The sequence below is a fragment of the Aulonocara stuartgranti genome (genome assembly GCF_965226115.1).
Source record: "Aulonocara stuartgranti genome assembly, chromosome: 3".
Lineage (NCBI taxonomy): Eukaryota > Metazoa > Chordata > Actinopteri > Cichliformes > Cichlidae > Aulonocara > Aulonocara stuartgranti.
Genome location: NC_138941.1, coordinates 12,980,230 through 12,990,530, shown reverse-complemented (window position 1 = coordinate 12,990,530; position 10,301 = coordinate 12,980,230). Strand labels below are relative to the sequence as shown.

At 42.5% G+C, this 10,301-nt stretch overlaps 1 long non-coding RNA gene across 1 annotated transcript; it reads right to left on the bottom strand.

Moving 5' to 3' along the window:
* Window positions 1-3,832: 3,832 nt before the first annotated feature.
* On the bottom strand, window positions 3,833-9,762 carry LOC309702432. Its single transcript, XR_014275468.1, has 2 exons — window positions 9,660-9,762; window positions 3,833-6,319 (listed from the first exon to the last, which is right to left on the bottom strand). It is a non-coding gene; the product is annotated as an uncharacterized lncRNA (long non-coding RNA).
* Window positions 9,763-10,301: the final 539 nt, after the last annotated feature.

The following is a 10,301-nucleotide window of genomic DNA, read 5'->3' as shown; positions in this document are numbered from 1 at the left end:
TTTCTCTCTCTGAGCCTCAGGACCGACAATTAAAACTTCAGTTTTGTCCTGGTTAAGCTGTAAAAAGTTTTCTGCCATCCAAGATCTTATATCCAAGATACAGTTAAAAAGGGCATCCATTGGTCTGGTGTCATCAGGAGACACGGAGATGTACAGCTGCGTGTCATCAGCGTAACTGTGGAAGTTCACTCCATGCCTCCTGATGACACCGCCGAGAGGGAGCATATACAAATTAAAAAGTACAGGGCCTAGAACCGACCCTTGAGGCACACCACATGTCATTTTATGGATCTTAGAGGAGCATGTATCCATACTCACCATAAAAGATCTGTCAGAGAGATAGGAAGTGAACCAGTTGTGTACAGCACCAGAGAGGCCCACCATGTGTTTCAGTCTGTTTAAAAGAATAGCGTGGTCTACTGTATCAAAGGCTGCGCTTAGATCCAGCAGCACCAGCACTGAGAGCTTTTGGGCGTCCCAGTTACATCTAAGATCATTTAAAACCTTTAGGAGAGCAGTCTGTGCTGTGGTTCACCCTAAATCCAGACTGGAATATCTCCAGGATCTGTCTATCATTGAGAAAATCAGTAATCTGAGTAAAAACAAGTTTTTCTAAGACTTTACTTAAAAATGGTAAGTTGGATACAGGTCTGTAGTTATTAAAATCATTACAATCCAAATTGCTCTTCTTCAGAAGGGGCCTCACCACCGCCGTTTTAAAGGCAGCAGGGAAGACACCCAACTGAAGAGAGCAATTCATCATGTATAAAAGCTCAGCCTCAAAAAATCCATAAAGTGTTTTAAAGAGTGAAGAAGGGATTGGATCTAAAAGACATGTGGTGGGTCTCACTGTGGAGAAAACTTTCTGAAGGTTCTCAGCATTAACCAGGACAAAGCTGTCCAGTGTCTCCTCAGGTACAATCGAGCCCTCAGATGTGTTTAAAATCATATCGCGATTAGATAAAATATCAGATCTGATGGCGCTGACGTTTCCCCTGAAGTGGTCTGCAAACTGCTCACAGAGCGAGTCTGTGGGGGTTCTTTTGGAGCTTTTAAAATCAGGGTTAAATAAATGATCTATGGTGGAAAAGAGGACCTTGGGATTATTTTTGTTATTACTGATTATTTTGGCGAAGTATGAATTTCTTGACTTCCTTAATGTATTATTGTACATTTTAAGTTGCTCGCAAAATATTTGATGGTTGATAGTATTATTATTTTTCCTCCATCTCCTTTCTGCTGTTCTGCAATTTCTTTTGAGTTTTTTGACTTCTTCGTTTCTCCAGGGTGATGCATGTTTTACGTTAATCTTTTTGGTGGTGAGTGGAGCAATGGAGTCAAGGCTTTTCTTCAGTTTGCTGTTGAAATGATTAAAAATCAAATCGCAGGGTGCAGGTAAAATCACAGGGGGGCATTCGTCTAAAACCCTGGTAAGATTTGCAGCCACTTCAGAGGTTAGATAGCGCCTCCTCACAGTTCGCACCGAGGTCTCCCGCTGAATAAAACCGGTGATGTTAAAAAACACACAGTAGTGGTCAGAGACAGCCAAGTCAACAACAGAGGACACGCTGGTGGACAGCCCATGGGTGATGACCAGGTCCAGAGTGTGTCCTCTGTTGTGAGTCGGCTGCGTGACGTGCTGGTAAAATCCAAACAGTGAAGAATGTTTAAGAATTCTTTTGTTGCAGGGTCAGAAGGATTATCTATGTGCAGGTTAAAATCACCGGTTAAAATTATCATGTTATATTTTGAATGTATGTTTGTTAAAAATTCTGAGAATTCCTTGATAAAAGCAGCGCTGTCTTTAGGTGGTCTATAAATTGTGACAGATAAAACTGGAGGGCTGCTGAAAACAATAGCATGGAATTCAAAAGTGGTAAAATGATCAAATAAAATTTGTTTGGTGGTGAGTGTGTTGTTGGCTAAAGATGCAGTCCCACCACCTCTCTCACCACTTCTAATACAAAAAGAGAAATTAAAATTTGGTGGGGAGGCCTCAGTGAGAACAACTGGTGCATCCAAACCCAGCCATGTTTCAGTTAAAAATAAACAGTCAAGTTTATTATCTAAAATTAAATCATTAATAATAAAAGACTTGTTCGACAGAGAGCGTACATTTAAAAGTGCCATACTGATTGAGACTGGTGGATTTTTGACAATAGAGTTGAATGGATGTTGATATTTTTGAAGAGGCCGGAGGTTATTAATGTTTTTGGAGTTACTGGATTTATGATAATTCTGTTGCTCTCTGTTTGTGATTATGATGGGTATTGTGTTGACTGTGGGAGAGAGAGGTCCTAGTCCAGAGTTTTGTGTATTACTGTTAAAAGTGGAACAAATATAGGAGCTGGGACCAAGGGGACATCAGTCAGTAGCAGACGGATCAGCAGGTAATGTCAGTTTGGGGTAGTGACAGGGCGATGTGCGGCAGTGCTGTACGCCAAATGCCAAATTAGCGGACAGCAAACGGCATCCCCAGGCGTTGAGGTGGAGCCCGTCTGCCCCAAAAAGATGCCTCCTCTCCCAGAAGGCATCAAAGTTGTTAATAAAACCCAAGCCGTGGGAGACACAGGCGGAGGAAAGCCAGGTGTTAAGGCTGAGCAGCCGGCTGAAACGGCCTATCCCTCTGCCACAGTTGGGGGTGGGCCCAGAGATAAAAGCACTCACCTGCAACTGACCAAGGAGGCTGAAGAGTTGGAGGAAGTCCAACTTCAGCAGCTCAGATTGCTGTTTGGGGATGTCATTGGTGCCGATGTGGATGATGAGTCGGTTAACCTGTGGGTGGGATGCCAGAATGTTGGGAATTCTGTCCACTATGTCAACAACAGTGGCTCCCGGGAACGACAGCGTGAGCGCCACCCTCATCCGCACGTTCCTGACGATGGAATCCCCGAGGACCAGCGTGGAGAGAGGAGGTGCCACCAAGGGCTGTTGGCCATCTGAGACGCCCGCGCCGCGACACCGGGGGTGTTCAGATGGAGATGCGCCAGCCGGACTGCGTGAGTGACTCCCAGGTTTAGCTCTGACTCTACGCTCTGCTGAATCCTTTGAACCTGCTGATCAGTAAAGCTCTACGTGCTGCAGCAGATTGACCTCATCTGTGTTCACAGGTGTGGACCTCAGCGCTGAGGTGCAGGAGAGTTTCATTCAGTTCTCCCTGCAAACAGCATCCAGCCTGGAAATACTGTCATCTTTCCCACAAATGGTGCTCTTATCTCAGAGAAGAAATCTGATGTAAATAACTGCAATCAACAGTGATGTTCTGCACAGATCACTTTTCCATTTTGCTCTCTAGATGAGTCCCAGCTGCCTGACCTTGTGTCCAGGTGATCGTCTCACTGAGGAGCTTTTGTTCTGAAAATCTCACGTCCATCACCTGTTTCCTTTTTACTATCTCTGCTCTTTCTTTATTCACAATGCTCATAATATCACACAATTATATTCATCACCTGCATGTTTTTATCCAGCTGCTGTTAGAACCAAACAAATAAAAAGGATGAAAAGCCTGAAATCCTTTGATTTATTACATTTGAAACAAATATGAGAGCATCCCTAACAGCACAGCTGAGACCTTTGTTTTAATCAAGCCTTTGTATCGACACACTTGTAAAGATTCATATACAAAACATAATAGAATAAATCAATATAAAATACACATTGAAGGAAATTGCCGTCCCGGGTTTCCTCCGTGGCGTGAGCGATAAGCAGAGTTTTGTCCTTTCCTTCTAAGATTCCTAATTATTTAAAGTAACACTCAGGTATGCCGTTCAGCTGGGTTAGTTACAGCGCCGGGAGCAGCTTGGGAGAACAAGGAAACACAGACTGCTTCAGGTTGCCTTCCCAAATCAACTCAAAGGTTTATTTGATACACAGCAGTTTATATAGATGAAAAAAAAGGTTCGTGTGTCAGCTTTCCCAGTTCAAACCGGTACAGACCAAATAAGGAAACGTCTTCCTGCCTTGTGAGCAAAGAAGTATCCTGTGTGTAGTTTATCAGTTCAGCTATAATTTATGATCATCCCAGCAAAATACACTCCTAGACATAGAATACAGAGTTCTTTCATTAGTGAATTCTGAAACAAACCACCTAGCCTTTAACGAGCCTTTTCCAGGAGATAAGGAAAAAGGGAGGATGGGAGTAAGGAAGTGGTCTCATCTCTGTGGTGTTTTCGACCTTGGGGTACCAGCTTGTGAGTCCTACACATTAATTCTTGGGTCACAGAGAAAGAGAAAAACAACTAGTAGTTGGGCCTTATTGAGTAACAGTTTTCCTGTATAAAACAATATCCTGTAAATGCTACTATGGTATCAAAATACCTAACAGTTCCCCTCTTTTATTATTTTTAAAAATAATAACTCAAATAGAAAGGAAAAATCACAAATGTAATAACATAATATAAAAAGCAAATCATAAAATGTAATAGTTCACAACCTAATGTTCAATATACACATCAGGAACATCATTGGTAACATCTGACACATAATCTGGGTCAATTTGTGCCAATTGCAAATACATTGAAGTAGCTGTACTAGTAGCTATACGGGTTATCATTGAACGTACACAGGGTACCACACAACAGACAATAATCATCAAAAACATGCTGCAACGGTTACAAAGGCTACAATTAGTTCCTTCCATCTTCCAAACGTGTCCTGTAGCCACTTATGTAGCCACTGACCGTGACCTGTATTGGCAATTAGTTCTATCTGCAATGCTTCAAGTTTATTCATAGCTTGTGTGAATGAACCGTTAGGAGCGGTATTATTGGGAATGAAAGTACAGCATACATCAACGGTTACTAGACCACAGGTACCGGTCCAATTAACAGGTAAAGCTAATCTAAGGGTATTATTGCACAACCAATAAGCATGTGGGATTGGTCTAGTTAGGCGCGTGACCATGTGTGATTTAACTAACTCCCCCCAGTCAGTGTCATTTAATACACCCTCTGGGGGAACAATGATCGATTCTCTGCTGGAACTTGAACTGTGTGTGTGTTCCTCCAGATATGATAAAACTTCAGCCATAGAGACAGCTAGCCATGTCTCATTACAGCGTGCACCTGGGGAGTCAGAGAAGAATGTATAGTTATCCTTTGTATAATCTATGTGTGTGTCTGGGCCAGTTAACTTTAGTCTGCGCAGACATATCATACTAGTATTAAAATGGAGAGGGATCTGTCCTAAGGGCAGTGAGGGCTTTAACCTATTCTTAGGGCGTTTCATTGGGGCGCAGGTCCCTGCGGTGTCATTAGATAACTTCAATAATTCGCCTAATGGAGTCTCAGGGTTAGTTGGTGTGTGTGTGTGTGTAAGTAGGCAGTCGAGAGGGCTCAGAGTCAACTGTAAAGCGTCTTTAAAGAGAGCATTATTTCCGCTGATTTTCTCTAGTCCCTCAGTGAGGGGGAAACCGGATATGGGGTATCCTACTATTACCTGTTCTGGATTAGCCTTTGAACAGACATAACAGTTACTGTTTCCTAAATCACGAGCGGCTGTTCTGGCATTTTCATACCAGGCGTTAGCTCCTGTTCTAGAGGGTGCATAAAATGGTTTATTAGTGGCGTCTATGTTGCTATTTACTGATTTTAGGGAGCGTGAGGAGTGCATTAAGTAGGTGTCTTGCAAAATGGAGCATGAGGTATAGTCAGCAAAATATGACCTGCAGAAATGTGAACATGGTTGCAGTTTACAATACAAAATAGCAAAGAGAAATCCTAAGGTTAATGCGATAGATATGATAAATAACCTAAATATATAAGAAAGTATATAAGAAAAACAGTTCTTCAGTCGTCTCCTGGCCTGGTCCCAGGTTCGAGAGACATTGAATAAGCGTCGTATGATGACAATGGGCATTTCATTTTCTCCATTATCAGGATGAAATGAGTCTGGCTTTATCAGGTTAGACATCATGTGGTACTTTTGGCTTTCTGTTCCTGCTGGATGTTTGAGTACCTTGTTGTTGTTCTTTCAGACGTTGTGTGTTAATCAGTGATTGTGTGTGTGCACTGGATCCGGGCGCTGGCTCGCCTGAGATGTCATCTACCCGTGTGTGTTTATTTGCTCTGGATCCGGGCGCTGGCTCGCCGGAGATGTCGTCTGCTTGATCCGACGCCTGAGATGGTCCGATTGGGCTGGTCTTAACCCTGCTGGCATGAATCCACTGAGGTTGTCCGTCTGTGAGGATGCTGGTTCTTCGTCACTGCCAGTACAGTCTGGGGGCTGGAACACGCGCGGCCTCCCAGAGAGTCCTTGGTTTTAGTGGCTTCTCCAACATGCATCTCCTTGTCTCCACTGGTGGAACTGTGGAGGGGAAAAGCTGAGAGAGACAAACTTTCTGATAGTTATTATTCAGTTTTTCTACCAGGTTGTGAACATCAGTGGACAATGCAATATACATCACCTTCTACTAGCGGTGCCCCTCTGGAAGCTGACCATGGTGTTGGAAATAGTCTTATTTCAAATGGAAATAATTTGGTTACTGCAGATTGAGTCATTCTAATCTCACACAGGACTTGAGTAAGTAATTTGACCCAGGTCATTAAAGTTTTAGCACACTTTTGAATTACTTCTAATGTGAATGAAGATCCTCTATCACTGTTAATCTGGTGAGGTATTCCGAATCTGGGTATTATTTCATTGCTCAACTTTTGACAGACTACTTCTGCAGTTTCTTTTGAGGTTGGATAAGCTTCTACTCATTTACTAAATTGATCCACTATTACCAGTAAGTACTTGATGCTTCCTTGTGCTGGCATATGTGTGAAATCAATTTGTAATGTATGAAATGGAAAATCTGGTTGTGGTAAATGCTGATGTTTTGCTTTTGAGCTACCTACATTAGTTCGCGCACATGTTAGACAGGTTGCTAATATGCTTTTTACTGCATGTGATGTTTTCTCAATTACAAATCTTGATTTTATTGCCCCTATTACCCCTCTTTGTCCGACATGACTCACACAGTGAAAATGTCGGGCAAGGACTGGCATCAGGGAATATGGGAGGGCAATCAAACCCTTAAGATTTTGTATAGGCCATCTCTGTCATCTAAGGTACAGTCATTATTCTATGCAGAGGCTTGCTCTTGTATGAATTTTAAATCAACATTTGTGTCTAAATAGTCTGGGAGTGTAACAAGTGGCAGCTGTAGGGGCACAGATAATACTTCCTGCGGAGGTGGGAGCTGTGATGCAGCTGCAGCCTTGGCTGTCACGTCTGCTAAGGCATTACCTGTTGCTTCGTCTGTGTCAGCTGTACTGTGTCCTTTCGTTTTTACAACTGCAACGGCCGATGGCAGCTGTATAGCCTGCAAAAGTCTTTGAACAAAATCACAATTTAGCAATTTATTTTCCATCAGCAGATCTAAATCCTCTCTGTCTCCACAATGTGCCAAAGTCATGCACAACGCCAAATGCATAGCGGCTGTCTACGTAAATTGTCACATGCTTATCCAAATGTAGCTCACAGGCGCGTATTAAAGCCATGAGCTCTGCTTTTTGTGCTGAGTGAAATGGTAATGAGTGAGCCTCTAGTATGATGTCAGGCACTGTTACCACTGAATAGCCACAAAGAAATGAGTTGTCACTCGGCCTTGAACAGGACCCGTCCACATAAACCGTGGCTGAGTCTGGGATAGGTGTTTGCTCTAAATCTGGACGTGGTGCTGTGGATTCCTGTATACGTGTCATGCAGTCATGAACGTCAAGCCTGTCTGAGCCATCCTGTCGGTCAGAAGAACACAGCATAGGATCAATAAATGTGAGATTTGCATATGTTGTTTAGTTATGTTTGCTAGAATGGTCGTGACCTGGTGATTGGTGTATAGAATAGTGTCATGTGAGAGTGTGAGCTTCTCGCAGTCCCTTATCATGATAGAGCAAGCTACTACTGCCCTCAGGCAGGCCGGCATTCCCTGAACAATTCAGGCAGCACCTTTGAGTGGCGGAGGTCAGCACTCCCTTTAATGCATCGAAAGAGGCAGTCATGTCTGTGGATCACAGTATTCGAGGAGGCTTCTCTTTTTTACAACAGTCACGCAGAATGTGGTCATGAAAAGAACAGTCTGGTATCCACTGTCTGCAATAGTTCACCATGCCTAAGAAGGACAACATTTCCTTCTGTGTAGTGGGACGAGGGACGGAGGTCACAGCTTTGACCCTGTCTGCAGTCATGGAACGTTTTCCGTGAGACAGTGTGAATCCCAAATATTGAACAGAAGTCTGACAGTACTGCATTTTCTTTGCTGATGCTTTGTGGCCAGTCTTTTGGAGGTGCTGGAGAAGCATGTGTGTAGCAGTTTGACATAGTTTTTCACTTTCAGCACAGAGGAGGAGGTCATCCACATGTGGATCAGAGTACAGCCCTCAGGAGGAGTAAAGCTGTCCAGGGTAGCACGGATCACCATTGAGAAAGCAGCAGGGCTGTCTATCATGCCTTGAGGCAGACGAGTCCAAGTGTACTGCTTATTTCTATGTGTAAATGCAAATAACGGCTGTGTGTCTTCATGAGAAAAAGGAGCGGAGCATAAATCCACCATGGTAAAATGTGTATGCAATGCATGTCAATATGCTGTGAACATCTGAAACGAGAGGTGGCAGAGGAATGTTGACTGCATTAATTTGCCTTAAGTCTTGTATGAAACGCCATACGCCAGGTTTGTTAGGCTTTGGCACAGGATTGACAGGAGTATTATATGGAGATACTGTAGGCTTTATTACTCCTGTAGTCAATAAATCTCCTATCATGACATCTAGGGCTGCGGCTTTTTCCGTGGAAATGGGATGCTGCTTGACATATACTGCTTGTTGTGTTTTAATAGGTGTACGTGATAAAGTGTACAGTCAATAAATCCTATATCATTCTCACTTTTAGACCACAATGTCATATTCTGGTATTCAGCTGGCAACGTAAGTGCAGAAATAGTACAGTGGATAGGGTAGGTTAGATCTATGTGACGACATATTTCGTAACCTATGTCTGAGTTATGTAACAAAATCACTGTTTGACCTTCACTTGTGTGAGCAGTTATCATGTTGTTGAACAGTGTGAGAGAAACAAAAGTGTGGCTCCCAGTCATGGGATTACCTGTTAGTGGCGTCTGTACACGTTTTTTTTTTTTTTTTTTTTTTTTTTGGCACAGTGTGTGACATAGAGTACCGGACAAAAAGGATGTTGAGTTCATTCTCTGCTGAGGGTCCAGCTGACACAGAGGATGTTCCTTCTCCATCATGTCGGTACATAGGGCAGAGAAAACATAAGCTGTTATCAGTGTCAGCAAACATTTCACCCTTTGTGTTAAATTAAATACACAAATTCATTTTTGCTTTGGGTGTCTGCGGCTGCTGGAAAACTGAGCTAAATTTGCACCTCTAGCTTGTCCAACAGTGCATAAAGCGTTTTATGAATACTAGGATAGATTCATCAGGCTTCTGTTTACACATAGTTACTGCATTTAAGTCACTTTTGTCTCTGGACATTGTTAGCAGGAATTTCTTTAGATTCTTAAAGAAATCGGCGACTTTGTCATTATTTACCCTCCTTTTGTCCATAGCGGTAACATTTGATGCATCACGTCGCGGCATTCTATCATGTATTTTCTACAGGACTTTTTAAGCAGACTACTTTTCTTATCACAAATGATATTCAACATTTCTACTGACCTGTTTTCTGGCGATAATCGTTCGGGATAAGGCTCCGAAAAGAAATTAGAATGCATTGTACTTACAGTCCGTAAGTTGTAAACAAAGTCAGTCACATAAGCACTTCCGCATGTTCTGGATACGTGATCATGGACGTCTTCACCGATTCGCGGACGTAGGTTACACGTAACCGGAAATGGGAGTTGTACTGAGCCGTTATTTGAGACTTTATTTTGTATTTTATTAATTTTTGGTTTTACAGGTACTTTAGATTTTTTATCGGACCTGTCTGTGGTCTTTGAATAATTCTGACTCATGTTCAGTGATTTCCAGAGGGGTTTACACGCTAGGAGGATTTAGGTTAGTATTTTCGCTGCGGCACAGCTGAGGTCACTTTAAATTTATTGCTAGCAATTTTTTGTTTGTGTGAGCAACTCTCACTTAGCGAGCAACTTCTCGCTTAACGAGCAACTTCTCGTAAAACAACAGGCAACTTCCTGTGTCTTTCTGCTTTTAATTTACTGCTTTTAACCCTTGTATGGTAATCGGGTCTGTGAGACCCGTTTTCAGTTTTCTTTCGTTTTTTTTTTTTTTTTTAACAAAATTAAATTTAATTATTTACTAGCTTTCTGTGAGTGAGCAACTTCTCACTTCTTAACGTAC